This window comes from Chrysemys picta, chromosome 1, assembly GCF_011386835.1.
Source record: "Chrysemys picta bellii isolate R12L10 chromosome 1, ASM1138683v2, whole genome shotgun sequence".
NCBI lineage: Eukaryota > Metazoa > Chordata > Testudines > Emydidae > Chrysemys > Chrysemys picta.
The window spans coordinates 132086850-132107262 of NC_088791.1; the positions used below are offsets into that span (position 1 = coordinate 132086850).

General features: G+C 45.7%; 1 long non-coding RNA gene and 1 pseudogene across 1 annotated transcript; one reads left to right on the forward strand and one right to left on the reverse strand.

Annotated features, from left to right (window-relative positions):
- Window positions 1-1269: 1269 nt before the first annotated feature.
- Window positions 1270-7877, reverse strand: LOC135976085 (uncharacterized). Its single transcript, XR_010593305.1, has 3 exons — window positions 7746-7877; window positions 4527-4582; window positions 1270-3364 (listed from the first exon to the last, which is right to left on the reverse strand). It is a non-coding gene; the product is annotated as an uncharacterized LOC135976085 (long non-coding RNA).
- A 13-nt stretch (window positions 7878-7890) lies between these two features.
- The window catches only part of LOC101952061 (TRPM8 channel-associated factor 2-like), a 39000-nt pseudogene continuing 26477 nt past the window's right edge, over window positions 7891-20413 (forward strand).

The following is a 20413-nucleotide window of genomic DNA, read 5'->3' on the forward strand; positions in this document are numbered from 1 at the left end:
TATACAAAGCATTTGATTCTTGAAAACAATGTTTTCTTCATTTATTAACAGGAAAACCAACGTGAGTTTTTAACAAATTGTACTGATCATTTTTACACGCTTTACTCTTTAACCCTGAACATTATAAGGACCATGTACAACGTCTGTTTAATGTTACACAAAGCACCATCTCTATACAGTTGGTTTACACATGTACAAACAGTACAATTTTATAAAAATGAAAAACTGATAATCAGTTGTCAGATGTCATTATGCTTTTTAAACTGACTGAGCCATCGCTGACTATCAGAGAAACACGCGTTCCCTCCTAAAGTTTGATTAAAGCTCTTAGCCTTCTCAAATAGTAAAGGACCACTAATAGGAATGCCTTCCTCTCCCGCCTGTATAAACCACCAATAAAGGGCTTCATAAATAAAGGCATGCACAGAGGCGGCGAGGAGGTCTCTGCTGCTTGCTGCAGGGACGGGGCTTGTAGGCGCCAGCAGAGAGCCCCACCCCCACCCCCCTCGACCCGACCCGTGCGACTATAGGAGCCAGAGGGACAGGACCTGCCTGCTGGATGCTTCCTGGGAGCCGCTCCAGGTAAGGCTAGCACTGCTGGGACTCACCTGGCCCCCTGGCAGGTCCCTCTGGCTGGGGGGGGTCTCTGCGTGCTGCCCCCCTCCCTCCCCGAGGGGGGAGGTGGAGACGGAGCGGAGGCAAGCTGGTGCGGGGTGGGAGGGCGTGGAGCTGCCGGTGAGTTCTCAGCCCCCAGCAATTTTTCCTGTGCTCCGGCGTTTTTTTTTGTTTTGCTCCGCCGCCAGCTTTTTTTTTTTTTTTTTTGCTCTGGGCCCCCCGCATCCTGCTATTTCACCTCTGTCATCTGGTCACCCTATGTGGAGCATGCTTTCAGAAGTCTTAAAAAAGAATCCAAACCACCAAAAAAGAAAATCAACCTTCTGCTGGTGGTATCTGACTCAGATGATGAAAATGAAGACGCGTCGGTCCACACTGCTTTGGATTGTTATTGAGCAGAACCTGTCATCAGCATGGACGCATGTCCTCTGGAATGGTGGTTGAAGCCTGAAGGTACATATGAATCTTTAGCGCATTAGACATGTAAATATCTTGGGACGCCGGCTAAAACAGTGCCATACAAAAGCCTGCTCTCACTTTCAGGTGACATTGTAAACTAGAAGCAGGCAGCATTATCTTCTGCAAATGTAAACAAACTTGTTTGTCTAAGCGGTTGGCTGAACAAGAAGTAGGACTGAGTGGACTTGTAGGCTCTAAAGTTTTACATTGTTTTATTTTTGAATGCAGGTTTTTTTGTACATAATTCTACATTTGTAAGTTCAACTTTCATGATAAAGAGATTGCACTACAGTACTTGTATTAGGTGAATTTAAAAATACTACACCACTACCTCCATATAACGCGACCTGATATAACACGAATTTGGATATAACGCGGTAAAACAGCGCTCCGGAGGGGCAGGGCTGCACACTCCGGTGGATCAAAGCAAGTTCAATATAACACGGTTTCAGCTATAATGCGGTAAGATTTTTTGGCTCCTGAGGACAGCGTTATACAGTGGTAGAGGTGTATTTCTTTTGTTTTTTACAGTGCAAATATTTGTAATAAAAATAAATATAAAGTGAGCCCTGTACACTTTGTATTCTGTGTTGTAATTGATATCAATATATTTGAAAATGTAGAAAACTTCCAAAAGTATTTAAATAAATGGTATTCTATTATTGTTTAATACCACGATTAATCTTTTTTAATCACTTGACAGCCCTAGTATTAACCAAAATGTGTAAATTGATTTACTGATGTAACTACAGTGAGATTGAATAAAGGGTATTGTGCTATTAAGATAAGAAAGTAGCTAATAGCAAATAAGGTATATTATATAGAATGTTTTACATCCAGAATTCTTTATATTTGTGCTAAATTTTGCTGTGGAAACTTACTGGTAGCTAAACTGTTACAAATATCTGTTACAAATGGCTGAACTAATTTAGCTGAAACTTTAAAAAAAAAAAATCAACTTGAGATGGATACCTGGCACCAAAAATTTCAGTCCAAGTGGCTGAAGTACAATCCCTGTCCTGGCTACCTCTATATGTGCAAAATTTGGAAGAATTCATTAAGCGAATAAGATGGATGCCCCGTTGAGTCTTGCGAAAGCAGTACACCAGGTTCTTTCATCTGGAAGAAAACCATCACTGATAAAGTTTGTAGATGACACACAAATGAAGAATATAGGTCTGATATAGAGCTATCAGGATCACTTGATAAGCTGGGCGCAAACCAACAATATGCATTTTAATATGGCTACATGTAAATATATACATAGAATCATAAAAGCGTAGGACTGGAAGGGACCTCGAGAAGTCTTCTAGTCCAGTCCCCTGCACTCAAGGCAGGACTAGGTATTATCTATGCCATTATCTAAATCCTTGATGAAGATATTGGACAGAATTGGACCCAAGACCTGTCCCTGCGGGACTCCACTTGATATGCCCTTCCAGTTTGACTGTGAACCACTGATAACTACTCTCTGGGAATGGTTTTCCAATCAGTTATGCACCCACCATATAGTAGTTCCATCTAGGCTGTATTTCGCTAGTTTGTTTATGAGACGGTCACGTGAGACAGTATCAAAATCCTTACTAAAGTCAAGATATACCACATCTGCCCTTTCATCCCTATCCACAAGGCTTGTTACCCTGTCAAAGAAAGCTATTAGGTTGGTTTGACATGATTTGTTCTTGGCAAATCCATCCTGATTGTTACTCTGGGGGAAGGATAGCTCAGTGGTTTGAGCATTGGCCTGCTAAACCCAGGGTTCGGACTTCAATCCTTACAGATCTGGGGCAAAAATCTGTCTGGGGATTAGCCCTACTTTGAGCAGGGGGTTGGACTAGATGACCTCCTGAGGTCCCTTCCAACCTTGATAGTCTATGATTCATCACTTTATTATCTTGTAGGTGTGTTTGCAAATTGATTGCTTGATTATTTGCTCCATTATCTTTCCAGGAATTGAAGTTAAACTGACTGGTCTGTAATTCCCCAGGTAGTCCTTATTCCCCTTTTTATAGATTGGTATTATATGTGCCCTTTTCCAGTTCTTCAAAACCTCTCCTGTCTTCCATGAGTTTTCAAAGATCATCACTAATGGCTCAGATATCTCCTCTGTCAGCTCCTTGAGTATTCTAAGATGCATTTAATCAGGCCACAGCAACTTGAAGACAACTAACTTGTCTAAATAATTTTTAACTTGTTCTTCTCTATTTTAACCTCAGATCCTATCTCATTTTCACTGGTGTTCGCCCTCTTAGATGTCCAATCACTACCAAGTTTCACTTCTTGGTGAAAACTGAAACAAAAAAAAAACAGTTAGCATGTCTGCCATTTCCACATTTTCTGTTATTGTTTTTCCCCGCTCATTGAGTAACGGGCCTACCCTGTCTTTGGTCTTCCTCTTGCTTCTAATGGGTTGGTAGAATGTTTTCTGGTTACCCTTTATGTCCCTAGCTAATCTAATCTCATTTTTGTGCTTTGGCCTTTCTAATTTTGTCCCTACGTGCTTGCATTGTTTGTTTATATTTATCCTTTATAATGGGACCTAGTTTCCATTTTTTGTAGGACTCTTTTTTGAGTTTCAGATCATTGAAGATCTCCTGGTTAAGCCAGGGTGGTCTCTTGCCATACTACCTAGCTTTCCTATGCAGTAGGATGGTTTACTCTTGTGCCCTTAATAATGTCTCCTTGAAAAACTGCCAGCTCTCTTGAACTGTTTTTCCCCTTAGACTTCCTTCCCATGGGATCATACCTACCAACTCCCCGAGTCTGCTAAATTTGCCTTCTTGAAATCCATTATGTTTACTATGCTGTTTTCCCTCCTACCATTCCTTAGAATCATGAACTCTACCATTTCATGATCACTTTTACCCAAGCTGCCTTCCACTTTCAAATTCTCAATCAGTTCCTCCCTATTTGTCAAAAATCAAATCTAGAACAGCCTCTCCCCTAGTAGCTTTCTCAGCCTTCTGAAATAAAAAATTGTTTCCAATACATTCCAAGAACTTGTTGGATAATCTGTGCCCTGCTGTGTTATTTTCCCACCAGATGTCTGGGTAGTTGAAGTCCCCAATCACCACCAAGTCCTGTGCTTTCGATGATTTTGTGAGTTGTTTAAAAAAAGATTCATCCATCTCTTCTTCCTGGTTAGGTGGTCTGTAGTAGCCCCCTACCATGACATCACCCTCATTTTTTTTTACCCCTTTTATCCTTACCTAGAGACTTTCAACAAGTCTGTCTCCTGTTTCCATCTCATCTTGGCACAAAGGTTATAGGACATATTAACACAATGGGGGACTCTACCCTGGGAAGCAGTGACTCTGAAAATGATTTCGGGTTGATGGTTGATACTCCACTGAACATGAACTCCCAGTGCGATGCCGTGACCAAAAGGGCTAATGAAATCCTCGGATGCACAAACAAGGGAATCTCAAATAGGAGCAGAAAGCTTATTTTACCTCTATATTTGGCACTGGTGCGACCTCTGCTGGAATAGTGTGTCCATGTCTGGTATCTACAATTCAAGAAGGATGTTGATAAATTGGAGATGGTTCAGAAAAGAGCCACAAGACTGGTTAGAGTATTAGAAAATTGTAGTGGGACTCAAAGAACTCAATCTATTTAGCTTAACAAAGAAAAGGTTAAGAGGTGACTTGTTTACAGTCTTTAAGTACCTACAGGAGAAACAAATACTTAATAATGAGTTCTTCAATCTAGCAGACAAAGGTATAATACAATCCAATGCCTGGAAGTTGAATCTAGACAAATTCAGATTGGAAATAAGGTGTACATTTTTAACAGTGAGAGTAATTAACCATTGGAACAATTTACAATTGGTGGATTATCCATTGCTGTCCATTTTTAAATCAAGATTGGATGTTTTCCCAAAAGATATGCTCTAGGAATTATTTTGGGGAAGTTCTGTGGCCTGTGTAATACAGGAGGTCACAATGATCCCTTTTGGCCTTAGAATTTATGAATCTGTGAAGAGTCTGGTTGGTACAAGGCGCCTCTGTGTCTTGCAAAACTTGTATGAAGAAAGTGTGTAAGGTCTGTGTGTGAAAGAACCTTCGGTGGCTGGGCGGCATAGTGGCTAGATCATTAGCCAGTGGGGATGTAGGGGGACCTGGGCCCTCCCTCTCCTCCAGGTCCCAGCCCAGGACCCTACCAGGGGAGATGGGTCTCCCGCCTGGCCGGTGTGGGTTCCCCCACTGGTACTTCTTACTAAAGTCTCTTTCTGTTCTTTTTGCGGATACAGACTAACACGGCTGCTACTCTGAAACCTTAGTTTAGGGCGTAGCCCCAAGTAGTCCAGTTATCCCGCAGTTGGAGCTTATCTGCAGACTCCCCTTGGCAGGGGAAGGCTTACTTGCCTCCATTAGCTGCATTGGCTGGCAGGTCACAGATCCCTACCTTCAGGTAGGCAAACAGAGAACTCTTGCCTCCTTGCCAGTCAGTCCCGCACTGAGCCAGACTCCCTTCTTTTCTCCCCTCTCCAGGCCTGGCATTGGCTGCAGGTATAGCGGGGTGGGGCTAGCTGAATCCATAGGGGTTTTTTTAACCCCTGCTGTGCCAAGAGGCAGTTTCTCTGCTCCTGCACACTGTGGTAATATAGTGTCAGCCAATATAATATACAATATTAATGTTGTGGAAGCAGAGAAAGAACTGACAGGAAGGGGATGCAATGCATGACAGTTCTTTCTCTGCTTCCACAATATATATAATATCTGGTATATTTTTGTATATCTATGAATTGTATTCATGTTAAACTCTTCCCAGGATGCTTTTTACTTATGTTCAGCTCTTTAACCAAGGGAAAATATGAAATGTTGTAATTTCTGTGCCAGGAACAGAGACATGCCAAAATGACAAGATAAGATAAATGACTTTGTTGATGCTTGACCAACATGCAGACTGTACCAAGGTACAGGTGTTTGCTGACTTCTGGAATACCATGTTCAAAACAGGATAAAAACTGGCACAAACTGGTGTGTAAATCTTGGGTAATGCAGGAATACTCTGTTTTGTTGTAAACAACTTGAATATAAATATGAGACAGGCTGACCACTGCAAGAGATTGTCTTCCAGATCTGGTAATGTACGAACGTCTCTGCATTGTGCTGATTTAGAGACTCAGCTACTTTAAGACCAGAACAGACTTTCATGATCATCTAGTCTGACCTTCTGAAAATCACAGGCAACAAATCCTCACCCACCCATTCCTGCCATAGGACCATAGCCTCTGGCTGAGTTAGTGAAGTCCTCAAATCTAGTTAAAGACTTCAAGTTACAGAGAATCCACCATTTACACTAGTTCAGCCCAGCAAGTGACCCAGGCCCCTTGCTACAGAGGAAGGCAAAAAACCCTCTTGGATCTTTGCCAATCTGACCTGGGGGAAATTCCTTCCTCACCCCAAATATGGTGATTAGTTAGATCCTGAGCCAGCATCTGAGCAAATCATACCTTTAATTAATAAAATGACTGGTTGAGTCTAGGTTATCTGATGTCTAATCAATAAGAGAACTGAACCCTAATAACAGACAAACTCTTTAGACAATCCAAGACATTATACAGGTGCAAGTGAAGGTCATGGGCAGTGAGAGGTATTCTTGCAGGCTTCATTGGGGAAGAGAAACAAACTGAAATGAGACACAGATTACATATTTAGGAACAGAGCAAACTCCCTCATCCACCCTACTCCATGGCCCTTGGCAGAATCAACCGATGAACCCTCATAGTCCCATAATGAGTGTCAATTGTTACTCTCAAAGCTACAGGATATGTAATTCCAATGCTGGCTCTCTTCCTCTCCTAGATTGTTCCCAGACAGAGCTAGTGTAAGAAACATCCTGAGAAGGGCCAGGGATCACCTGAGTTGTAGTGTATTAAAGTGCTCTCCGTAGGAATGTGCTACTTACAGTGTAGTGAGCGTGCTCAGTACATCTGCTGAAGCCACTGCCCTTCACTTGTCCTTATTAGCCGTAAGTTTCTGCGGACTGCTTTTGAGAGGGGTTAAAAAGTGGCAAAGGGGGCGAATCGGAGGAGGGGGTGACCCGGGGGTGAAAATTTATTGGTCTGGGGGGTCAAGCAGCTGGAGGCAGCATTGGGAAAGGGGCTAAAGGGCAAAATCAGGAATGGGGGGGGGAGGCGGAGTTATGCCCAGGAGTGAGGTGCTGGCAGAGGGTCAGAGGGCACAAGCAGGGGCAGAGGGGGTAGCAGTTACCCCAGTGGCACTGAGACACCAGTGCTTTGCAAAATAGTTTGTTGGGGGGGGGGGGACAGAGGCATTTTTATTTGAGCAAAGTGGCTTTTTTGTATGGTCACACGAACAGTGGGTTAAAAGCAGATGCAGCAGAAGGAAAAGACGGAAAGTCTTTCTTTATAGAGGCAAACAAGCCCAGCTCTCGAGGGTCCTGTGGCACCTTTGAGACTAACAGAAGTACTGGGAGCATAAGCTTTCGTGGGTAAGAACCTCACTTCTTCAGATGCAGTGAGGTTCTTACCCACGAAAGCTTATGCTCCCAGTACTTCTGTTAGTCTCAAAGGTGCCACAGGACCCTCTGTTGCTTTTTACAGATTCAGACTAACACAGCTACCCCTCTGATACTTGAAGCCCAGCTCTGAGATCGCTGCTCAGCCATCCCTCCTACATTGAAGACGGGGTCCCATTCAGTACCTGCACATGCTGTCTCTCCGCTAGCTGAATTGCAGCTGCAACCCTTCTGCTAGTGTCTGTCTGCGCAGTGACAGGGTTAAACCACAGAGCTCGAACGCCTTTGTAGAGAGGACCAGGAACTACTGCAAGGGGGGAAATTAATATAAAAGGAACTTCCTGTCCCCAACACTCCGTCCTTCTCACTTGTAATTTAGCCCACTGCAGTAGTTGTGCATTAGAGTTGCGTGGTTGAATCCGTTTCCAAAGAAGCATCGGCCCCAAACAAGGAGGACTAGGTTTCCCTGGTCCCACGTGCTGCCAGCCCAGCGAGGTGAGTCTGGGCTAAGAGGAGACAGCAGCGAGAGTCGTAGGAGGGCTGCAGAATTGAACAGCGGGGAGGCAAGAAATCTCTGCCTGCAGACCCAGGGGAACCGGCAGAGGCGAGAGAAGACGAGCCGGGGGGAGCCAACTCAGGGGCAGCTCGTAGTGGGGAGCTGAGGTGGGTCAGGGACTTTTCTAAACCGAACGGGGAGCCTGAAGTTGGTAGCCCAGGTCCGGGGGTCGAGGGGGAAAGAGAGATTTCTGCTTGGGTGCAATAGCCTGAGCCTTGAGCAGAGGAGCAGGGAAGTCCTGCCTGGATCTCTCGACTTGTCTATGGAATTGCAAGCACCTTACACAGGAGCCTTTTTTCAGCTGCTTCGCCTTCATGCTGATGTCTCCTGCAAGGAGGATGCAGAGATTTGGGAGTGGAGGTAGGGAGGGCACCTGCCCCTTTGTCTCCCTTGCCTGATGGTGAGATAATATACCTCTCAGAAAGATCTCTTTTTGAGAAGGAATTGTGTGTTCTGGGGTGGGTAATAGGGGTTTTTGTTTCAAAGCCTCTCATGCACTAAGGATGAAGTCTTGCCCTTTTATAGGGTGGCTACTGTCTCCTGTTCTCAGCAGGACTGATGCCAGGCTCCCCTTAGTACAGATGGCCACCACTTTACAGTGTTTGCAGTGGGACTAAAGGCAAGGCTACCCTCACTGAAGATGCCACACACTGTGCTGTCAGGAGGCAGAGAAGTTCATTGAGGAGCGGGTGAACATCTAGGGGACACACAGAGACAGTGTGCCAATCAGCTTAGAGTGCTGTGGGGTATCAAGGAGATGCTGGAGAACAGGAGAATGTGGGGGACAGTAGAAACTTGGGGAGTGGGGAGAGATACTCTTGAGGGAAGGGAATGTGGGGACAGGGTGGGAAAATCTGAGATAGAAGACTGAGGGGAAAGAGAAGAATGTGGGGGACAGGTGGAGGCAGGAGATAGATGAGAGGGGCTGAGAGGTTGTGGATGGAGGAAGGAGAGGGATTGGGGTGGGGAAGAATGGCAGCTGCTCCATCCAGGAGGTAAGGGGAGATTAGTGGAGTTCCCCTCTAAGCAGCCAGGGAGGTGGCTCATACTCTTGTGTGTGCATTTACCGTAAGGTTGAATCTTCAACCTGAACTGATCACACCAATGGTGGGGCAGCAGATATACACTGAAGGCTAAAGAATCAGGTGACTCCTTTTTTTAAAATCTGTCTCCTGACTTTTGGGGGCTAACTTGTGATTTTTGAACCACTGGGGTTGGTCAGGCCCGCTGACGGGGGGGCAAAGAGGGGCAATTGCTCAGGCAGGCCACAGGGTTCCTCGGCGGACGAGACCGCACTGGCCAATCGCGGCGGCCCGCGGGGCCCCCCAAAGCGTGGGGCTTGGAGTGGTCATGCACACCTAGGAGTGACAGGCGATCCCAGAAGTGATGGATTCGTCACTTCTGCCCCGGGCCCCACCCCCACAGGGAAGGCCCTGGGGCACGGAATTTCTGTCAGCAGACCTGGAGTTGGTAATAATGTAATGTGCATCTTTATGAGCAGGAGGCAGGCAACTCAGCTCCTTCTCCGGTTGTTCCCAGGCCAGGGAAAATAATGATCCAAACAGCGGACCAAATTCAGTGATGAATCCTGGTCACGTGCTCCCTGAGGAACATTGCGCATGTGCTAAGAAGTCTCATTACAGCATCTCGGTTGGAGCCAGGAGAGGGAGAGAGAGCAAGCAGTAACTGCTGGGAGCTTTAGGAATAGGAACTTTGACCCATTACAGGACTTAAGGTAGTTCTCTCTCTTATGCTTTCCTTTATGTGCTTTCCCCATAAAGTACAACAGGTCCTCTCCTATCCCTTTTTTCTTTTCCATCTTCAGACCAGTCTTCTGTTTGCCTCTCGCCCCTGGCCCGTTTTCTCTGTCCCTTTCACTCCTTTCTCTGCTCTCTTTCTATACACACACTTGCCCTCTGAATTGCTTTTCATTTAGATTAAAGAAAACAACCAATCAGAAAAGAGCAAATGTCTTTTTGGGGTAAGGACTGTCATTTATGGCATGTTTGTACCGCTCCTAACACAATGGGCCCAAGCCCGCTCCCAGCCGTGCCGCCAGTGCTGGGGATGGTTCCCCCAAGCCCCAAGGGCTGGGAGCCAGGAGAGCGGAGCAGGCTGGGGCCGGGTCACTCCACTTCCCGCCACCCTATGAGTGCGGGGTCGGGCCTGCCCTGCGCTCACCAGGCGGCAGGAAGTGGAGTGACCCAGCTCCACCCTACTCCGCTCTGCCGGCTTGTGCTGGGGGGCGGTTCCCCCCTTTTCCCCTCAAGCCTGCTCCTGCCCCCCCCATGGAGGCCTGGGGCCCCCCACACACACCCTGTGGGGGGCTGTGTAGGGCACCAAAATGGCTAGGGACAGCCCTGGACAGACCCCTTAGAAATTTAAAGAGTTGTGAGTTACATGGCTTTATACACTATGCGCCTCTTGTATCTGTTTTATGCAGATGCGACTCCATTGAGTGCAGTAGAGTTGCTCTTGATTTTCTCTGGCGTGAGTGAAATGAAGTTCTGAATATTTAAAATGAAGGCTGTGGGCCTTTGGCTTTTTATCATTTCATTATTGTCTTGAGAGATCCAGAAGAGAGACTGATGGAGCTGAACCTCTTGCAGTCTGTGAAAGTAAGAAACAGAAATCCATCATTGGAGGCAGATTAGCTCTTTCTTCTCCATGGTTCCCTGGAGTTGGGTGGGTGAGAGAGCCTGGTCTGCTTCTGAATGTATCATTCCTTTTCTCAGTTTTGTTTCTTTCCTCCCTGAAGCCTGCAGGAAGCACCTCTTGCGAGTGAATTTCACTTGGACCAATAAAGCCATCTAGATTTGTTTAAATAGTTCATCTCCAGAGTGTGATGTGCAAGCCTACAAATCATCAAACCACCACAAAAGGTACGCGCAGCAGGAAATGGTTAGTGGAGCTGATCCTAACTATGGGACGCAAAGGATGAATGTTTTTCACCAAGCATACAAGTGAGATGCAGAACTGAGGCAACTAGCGCATAGGCCCAAGCTGGAGTAACCTCACAAAGACAGACAACAGACATGCAGCAGTGAGTAACTGCATCTGTGTGCCTTCAGTTACAGACACTGCCAAACTGAGTGGTGCAATCTGAAGTAAAGATGGAGGAGCAAGCCGTATTCAGCCATCGACTAGCAGCGGAAACAGTGCAAGCAGAAAACACACCCACTCTATCCCTGTCTGGGACAGTTGACTCCAGTAATGAGAGGGAAGCCACCCTACAACAGTACAGCATCAGCATGGAGAAGCACTGCAGACACTTTAGACAGTTTTGCTGTCAGGAAGCAGAAGGACCCCAAGAGGTGTACAGCCGACTCTGTGAACTTTCCCATCTGTGGCTGCAGCCGGACCTCCATAGAAAGGAGCAGATCATTGAGCTGCTGATTCTTAAGTAATTCCTGACCATCTTGCCTGAGGGAATCCAGACATGGGTTCAGAGACTTCATCCAGAAACATGTGATGAGGTTGTTGCCCTTGTAGAGGCTTTCCAGCTAATTTATCAGGAGATTGGGAAATGTGGGCAAAAGGTAAGGACCACTGAATGTTAATTCAGATGAGGGAAGAGGTGAGGTGATGGAGAGAGTGAAGGCGAGATTGTTAGTGAATGTGTAAAATAAAGTATTTTTGTACTCTAAACAATTCTGTTACCACCTGAGGTGAACCCACTAATTTTATTTTGTATTGGTTGAATACTCATGTCTAAAAAGAGTCCTGACTATGAGAGAATATTGCCAGCTTATTTACTTTCTTGAGCCTTCAGTTCTTGAGTCCCTGGCAGAGTGCTATCAGATGATAGCCCTGGGGAGGGGAAGCCTAATCTTCTCTCAGGGAATGTGATAGTGCATTGAAGAGGAATATGCTGGTGGTACTTTGAAAATGGTCTTGATTCTGGATGTAGCTCTGAGATGGTCCAAGCTTGAGCCCATGAAGAGCTGACCGAGAGTAATACTTCCAAAGCAAAGAGAAGGAAGAAAAGCTATCAAGGGAGAAGGTAAAGAGAGAAATAGACTGTCCCCCACATTTCATTTTATTTCAAGTGACTCTTAATGCGGTGACTTCTTTACATTTGAATTTTTCTAAATCTCCATCTCTCTCCTTATTCTTCAACCTGACCCTCCCCCACTTCTGTCTCCTTCATTCTTTTTTCCCCAACACATTTTTCCCTAACCTGTCCTGCCCCCATTTTATCCCCCATGCACACACTCCCTCTCTTCTCTTCTTCCACTTCATCACAGAACAAACCCTAATTGGATTTACCCTGTGCCTGTACAGCCTGTAACTGAGCAGCAGGATTGTCACTGAATATGCATCTATTGAACAGGGAATACCTGTTTCAGATTCCAGTGACATTCGAAGACGTGGCTGTGTATTTCACCAAGAAGGACTGGGGTCGTCTGGACAAAAGGCAGAGGGAGCTCTACAGGGATGTCATGCAGAAGAATTTGAAGACTACTCTCTGGGTAAAGATTAATTTTACCTCCTTACTTAAAAGCTGTGTGGTCTCCCAAGAATTTGTTAAGCTGTGGTTCAGGGTTCTTCTCTTGGATTTCTAGAGGCTCGGTCCTTGTAGTCCCCAGAAACTTTGTGAGAGATACAGTCACTGCCATGCAACCACTATTTTTCTGAATTGCCCTTTTAATGGAGGAGGCGATCTGTAGTCACACCTCAGCCTCATTCTTGTGGTTTAGTTGTGGAGTACAATCATAGAATTGCCCTGTCCACCCTCCCTGGGACTAACGCCAGCTCTGAAGGTGCTTGACTTTGAGAAATGGGTAAGTGTATTAACATTTGCACTGCTCATGACTTACCTAGTCCCCCATATGTGGATATCCTTGAGTCTCCAAAAGGGAAACAACATAACTCCAGCTACACATTTTACTTCCCCAGTGGGTTTCTGTGGACATAATCTCATCTGTTGGCATTCTGTAATCCCTGCCTCCATGAAAGAACAGGTTGGGTTCATATCTATGATAATTTATTTGTAATAACAGGTTTCAGAGTAGCAGCCGTGTTAGTCTGTATCCGCAAAAAGAAGAACAGGAGTACTTGTGGCACCTTAGAGACTAACAAATTTATTAGAGCATAAGCTTTCGTGGACTACAGTGGACTGCATCCGAAGAAGTGGGCTGTAGTCCACGAAAGCTTATGCTCTAATAAATTTGTTAGTCTCTAAGGTGCCACAAGTACTCCTGTTCTTCTTTATTTGTAATAAATGCTCAACAAATACATAACAAATCATGGTATTGCCTGGACTGTTTTCCCATGGGCAGGATTTGAGACTCCAAAACCTGATGTGAACTCTCGGATGGAACAAGAGGAAGAGCCTTGCATCCCAGATTGGCAGGATGCCAGAGAAAGGGTAATACCAAGAGAAGCCGGCACAGGTGAGAAATAAATGAAGTTATCTCAGAAACTATCAACGAGTGAATTAAAAAGTTGTGGTTTGAACAAAGCCATCGTGAGTTCTATTTGCTGTCATAGCAACTACTACTTTCATCATGAATGAGATATCATTGTAGGATGGAAGAATGAAAGGTAAATGGCTGTGTTATGGGGCCTGTGCTCTAGAGACAACCTACAACAAAGGAGGGTCTTATGGGGGCTAGAGCATGGGAGAGCACATCTCAGGCTGGGGAACAATACAAAAGAAGCATGGTTTGGTTTTTTGGTGTTTATTTTTCTGATCAGCGGGAGCTGGCTGGTGCTGCTGACTGTGTTTTTTTTGCAGTGCTGCTATGAGAATTCGGCCTATTCTCGTGGCAGATGTTAATCATGGCTTCCAAGCAAACCTTACTAATTTCTGGCAATGGCCATCCCCTTTTCCCAGGTTATAAATTGAAAGCTGCCTTGCCTTCAGGTGACTGCCACTTTCCTACAGCCTTTGGATATGGAAGTGAGGCTAGCCTTAGTAAAGATGGACATTGTCTCTCATGGTCTACAGTGGGATTGAAGCCAGGCTGCCCTCAGTGACGATGGTTCCCCCTTTCCACTCCCCTGGCATTCTAGGGTTTGAAAACTGTACAGGACCAAGGAGGGTGATTTGGGGGTGACATGCAGGAAAACATGGAAAATGAAGCTTTGAGGGGTGGGAGACTGAGGTGAAAGGAAGGAAATATATGGGAACATGTGGGAGAATGTGGAGGGAGAATGTGATGAGCACAGTGGACTGGGTAGGGCAGGGAAAGATGTGGGAAAGGAGACTGGATAGTGATATAGAGAGGGATAGAATGGCAGCTTCTCCAGGGGTTAGGTTAGGATAAGCAGAGTTCCCCTCCATAGTCAGAGGTATAAATTATTGTTTAATGTTTGTTTGGCAAATGAAAAACAATGCAGTTCTTCCTCCCCCCCCCCCTTTGTTTTTATTAGAATAGGTGCTAGACAAGACCCTCTGTAGGTTGACACAAGCTGGAAATATTTTTTATGGCAATGTCCTTGGATTCTAGGACATCTGAAAATTCTGTAGTCATTTCAGGTGGAATTATAACAGTGGAGGTGTTTATTGAAGTAGGTACAGAAATTCAGTCAATACTGTACTTTTATTTAAAAAAAAAAATTGATTGTCCCCACACTCTTAGCTTTGGATGCACTGCAGCATTTTCCTAACTGCTGGAAGAGGGGCAGCAGCGGCTCCAAGCACGTGCCTGGGGTGGCAAGCCGCGGGGGGTGCCCTGCCAGTCCCTGCAAGGGTGGCCGTCAGGCTGCCTTCAGCGGCATGCCGGCAGGAGGTCCACCGGTCCCGTGGATTTGGCGGCAATTTGGCGGCGGGTACGCCGAAGCCACAGGACCGGTGGACCTCCCGCAGGCATGCTGCCGAAGGCAGCCTGCCTGCCATGCTTGGGGCAGCAAAAAAGCTAGAGCTGCCCCTGAAGAGGGGAAGCTGGAGATTTTTGGCAACTAAATAGGGGACTTTTGACAATGGGGGAGAGGGAGTGGGGGGTGGTTCAGAATTAAGGGATACGCACAGGAGCTGAGTACTTCTGCTAAAATCAGAAGCAGGGAGATAGTTAAAAATACAGTCCCCACCTCTGAACCATCATTCCAAGCTGCCTGCAGCTTTGAGGAGGCAATGCTGCATCAGTCTGCACTCAAGTTTAGTTTTTTCACAACTCTGAGGGCTAGAACGAGAGGGCCGGATTATCAGTTCCAATACAGCCTCTTTACCTGGCTGGTAAGTAGGGGCCAAAAAGCTGGTGCATTTGGCCACTGGGAATATGTCCTTGCAGAGGAGGCTTCATATAACTTCTGTTGGTTCCCTGCTTCCCTCATCTAACAATCTCTCTGCTAGAACTGAACATCAGAACCATATTTTCTTTTTAAACAATGAAAGAAAGATATTTGAACCCAACTCTGCCTCAACGGGAGGGCAAGGAGTGAATTCAGCAGCCATGAAATAGGATGCCTTTGCTAGTGAAAACAGATTCTCCTTTTCTTGCAGCATGATCCTTAAGTGGCATGCTCAAACCCCAATAAAGCAATTGATTCACAAGTGCACTAGAGTTCTTTGTCTCCCTTGTTGGCCACAAGAGAGACAGAAAAAGCACTGCAGACAGATTTAGAATTATCTACTCTAAGAAAATGCAATATTTTAATTCCCTACTTTTGAAGAAGTTTAAAAACACTGAAGTGAGAATCATTATTAAAAAAAAGTATTTTTAAAAGCAAGAGACAGTGTCAGAATCACTATGCAAACTGCAACCAGAGGCACATGAATAGAGCCATAAAATTCAGCTTTACACACTTACAATGGGACATGCTCAACTCATGAAAGATGGACTGTTAGTAAAAGCTTATGTCGATGGAATGTTGTCTAAGGCCTTGTTTACACACAAGGTTTAGTTAAGCTGATGCAAACCTGTATTCTGCGCTCTCATGTAGAAGTGGCTTACATTTATTTAACTGAAGTCAGTAAGGAATGGACTTACTCTAAAGAAATTGATTTAAGAGAGTCCACCAGCCACCGTTGCTCCAAGCAGCATAGTAAGGGGGCATGGAGCGTGGGGGGGGGGGTTGGATAGAGGGCAGGGGAGTTTGGGGTGGTGGTCAGGGGGTGTGGGTGTGGATAGGGGTCGGGGCAGTCAGGGGGAACAGGGGGTTGAATGGGGGCAGGGGCCTGGGGGGGGCAGACAGGCAGACAAGGAGGGTGGGTTGGATGGGGCAGAAGGGGGCAGGCGGGGGCAGTCAGGGGCAGGGGTTCCGGGGGCAGTCAGGAAGGAGGGGGGGTTGCATGGGGCGGCAGGGGGTAGTCAGGGGCAGGGGTTCTGGGGGCAGTCAGGGGACAGGGAGAAGGGGTGCTTGGATGGTGCAGGGGTCCCAGGGGGGCCATCAGGAATGAGAGGAGGGGTTGGATGGGGCTGCAGGAGTCTGGGGGCAGTCAGGGGACAGGGAGTGGGGGGAGTGGATGGGGTAGGGGTCCTGGAGGGGGGCTGTCAGGGAACAGGGGGTGTTGGATGGGGCAGGAGTCCTGGGGGGCGGGGGGCAGATAGGAGGTGGGGACTGGGCCACGACCCCCTCCCCAACTGGCCTTCTATACAATTTACGAAAACCCAATGTGTCCCTCAGGCCAAAAAGTTTGCCTGCCCCTGCTCTATTCCCAACCAGGGGTTGCTTATCCAGTCTAATTCCCCTCAGTTGTGGCCTATAAAGTTCAGTGGTCCCCTTCTCAACCTCATTAGCCCTTTCCAGGCTGATACGCGGTGAGCACCCTCTCTTGCTGTCTGGAGTGGCTCACAACTGTAAGTGCCTACCACAGGACAGACTCAAAAACAGGGCAATTACCCCAAACTGGTGGTGTGTCCTGTAATTAGATTTCACCAGGCCAGCGACAAACATGAACTCCTGGATCACTATAACACTCTTACCATGAAGTCACAGACAGTCCCCTTTGACTCTCCACTCTATCTTGCCACCCAGACAAACTGGACTGAGTGATACATGGTCACTGACACCAAGAAAATCCCACCACATTCTGGTTCCTTCCAGTCCCAAGAGACCAGTCACTTACTCCAGGTCAATTGGTATCTTAGATCTAATCTCACAGACAATGTGTTTAGCCAATCCTGTAATGATCTATATCAGTGGTTCCCAAACTAGTTCCGCCGCTTGTGCAGGGAAAGCCCTGGTGGGCCAGGCCGGTTTGTTTACCTGCCACGTCCGCAGGTTTGGCCGATTGCGGCTCCCAGTGGCTGCGGTTCGCTGCTCCGGACCAATGGGAGCTGCTGGAAGCGGTGGCCAGTACGTCCCTCGGCCTGAGCCGCTTCCAGCAGCTCCCATTGGCCTGGAGCAGCGAACCACAGCCACTGGGAGCCGCAATCGGCCAGTAAACAAACCGGCCCGGCCTGCCAGGGGCTTTCCCTAAACAAGTGGCGGAACAAGTTTGGGAACCACTGCTCTATATAATGCTTTATTACCTAGGAAAAGGGAATAAGAGTTACTTACAGGTTAAAGCAAGAAAACGTACATACACAAATGAGTTACCATCTACATCCTAAGAGTGACAGAGTTGTAGTGATCTGTCAATTCAAAGTGTCTTTCATGGCAGACACAGAAATCAGCCCCTAGATATCTCAGGCTTCAGCTTAGAGTCTCCAGCCCTTCAGAATACAAATAGCTAAACAGATGGACAATTTTCCTATGGTTTTGTTTTATTTCCTTCATTCAGCATCCAATCCCACAGGACAATCTTCCTTCCATGTGGAATGTCACAGGAGCAAAAAACTATTAAAACTAGTCCAGTTTTAAATTATTTGAGTGATGGAACTTCTGCAATTTCTCTAAAAAATTCATTCCATGATCTAATACACCTCACCATCAGGAAACGTTTCTAAACATTCAGCCTTCATTTACTTTCATCAGCCTTATCCCACTACTGTTCATTATAGCCTATGGAGCACCCTAACTTTAGCTCTCCGCAGAGTTTACAGCTTTCAAATTGGAGCATTTCAGGATTCATGTCAACAAATTTTCCTGAAGAAAAACCAACGATAACATTTTCTCATCCATTTTCTGATCAGTTTGATACCAATTTAGTGGGCAGTGCTATTTGTTAAGAGGACTTTGTCTAAATGGGTATTCAAGCACATCTTCTGTTATGTCCTCCCTAGCATGAAGCTACAAGTATCAATGTGCACTCAGTCAGAAGCAAGCCTGCCACAACTAGCTATATCATACTTTTCTTCTCTGAATTCATCAGCAAAGGAGCAATATGGTCCTCCTTCCATGTGCTCCTGCAGCCTTATTGTTTGTTTGTATTGAGAAGCCCATCCTGGATTCTCTGCATTCCAGAATTTATTTCCAAAGTGGGGGAGAAGCCCAATTCTACCTCCAGAGAAGGTGTTCATTTGTTTTGGGTATGTGGAAGACCCTTATTTTATGCAAGGCAAAGATTTTTCCTACTCAACGTTGATTTTACCCCACTGTTCACAGTTACTATTCAGACTAAAAAGTCTCCCTGGCACTGGTCAGCTATCTTACTCTTCCCTATGCCATTTTTAATATTACAACCACTACCAAGTTCCCATGTCACTTTTAGCACTGCAGTCTTTTCTTCTTTTGGCTTATCCTCAAGCTTCTTAATCTTCAAGAATGAGAATCCTATGGAGAACATGTCTTTAAAGAAAGACAACGCGTTTAGCCAATCCTCTAATGATCTATATAATGCTTTATTATCTAGGAAAAGGGAATAAGAGAGTTATTTACAGGTTAAAGCAAGAAAACATAACATACATACACAAATGAGTTACTCATCTACATCCTAAGAGTAACAGAGTTGTAGTGATCTGTCAATTCAAAGTGTCTTTCAGGGCAGTAACAGGAATCAGTCCCTGGGTATCTCAGGCTTCAGTTTAGAGTCTCTGGCCCTTCAGAATACAAACAGCTAAAAAGATGGAAAATTTTCCTGTGATTTTGTTTTATTTCCTTCATTCAGCTTCCAATCCCACAGGACAATCTTCCTTCCATGTAGAATTTCCCAGGAGCGATGGGGCCATTAACCAATCCTTTCTATTGCAATGTTTCTTGACAGCCCATCTGATTTTAATAGTTCTTCTGGATGGGCTCAGTGAGGGACAATTCTCAGGCCTGACTTCACAAGTTCGAGGCAAACATTTTCAAACTTATAAAGCAAAACATACATATTTTCTTACAGACATTACTAGTGAGATTAATGCATGCAGCAACTTACAACCATTTCATAGAATCTAAACATTAAACATAATACCTATTTTGGGCAAAACTAACATACAGGTGAATTGCTCTGGTCTCCAGTTATAAGCATGTTATTTGTTAGCCAATGCCTGTAGCCTGGCCAAGAGCTGGCTCTGGCCTGCCAGCATCACACACCCCATGACAGAGCTATATACAGTAGCAATCTGACCAGCTAAAGAGCTCTCCCCATCACCGCTCAGCACACCTTTGCCCTGGGGGAGGAGGTGGAGGCAGGTGAGTTTCAACCTCTAGGAATGAGACATATTGATTGTGGCCTTTGCTTGTATCTGAGCATCCTTCACACTAATCCAGGAGAGGCAAAGAAGGATAAAGAAGAACAGGAGGAGTTGTGGCACCTTAGAGACTAACAAATTTATTAGAGCATAAGCTTTCGTGGACTACAGCCCACTTCTTCGGATGCATATAGAATGGAACATATATTGAGGAGATATATATACACACAGACAGAGAGCATAAACAGGTGGGAGTTGTCTTACCACCTCTGAGAGGCCAATTAATTAAGAGAAAACAAACTTTTGAAGTGATAATCAAGCTAGCTCAGTACAGACAGTTAGATAACAAGTGTGAGAATACTTACAAGGGGAGATAGATTCAATGTTTGTAATGGCTCAGCCATTCCCAGTCTTTATTCAAACCGGAGTTGATTGTGTCTAGTTTGCATATCAATTCTAGCTCAGCAGTTTCTCGTTGGAGTCTGTTTTTGAAGTTTTTCTGTTGTAATATAGCCACCCGCAGGTCTGTCACTGAATGACCAGACAGGTTAAAGTGTTCTCCCACTGGTTTTTGAGTATTTTGATTCCTGATGTCAGATTTGTGTCCATTAATTCTTTTGCGTAGAGACTGTCCGGTTTGGCCAATGTACATGGCAGAGGGGCATTGCTGGCACATGATGGCATATATCACATTGGTAGATGTGCAGGTGAACGAGCCCCTGATGGTATGGCTGATGTGATTAGGTCCTATGATGATGTCACTGGAATAGATATGTGGACAGAGTTGGCATCGGGGTTTGTTACAAGGATAGGTTCCTGGGTTAGTGGTTTTGTTCAGTGATGTGTGGTT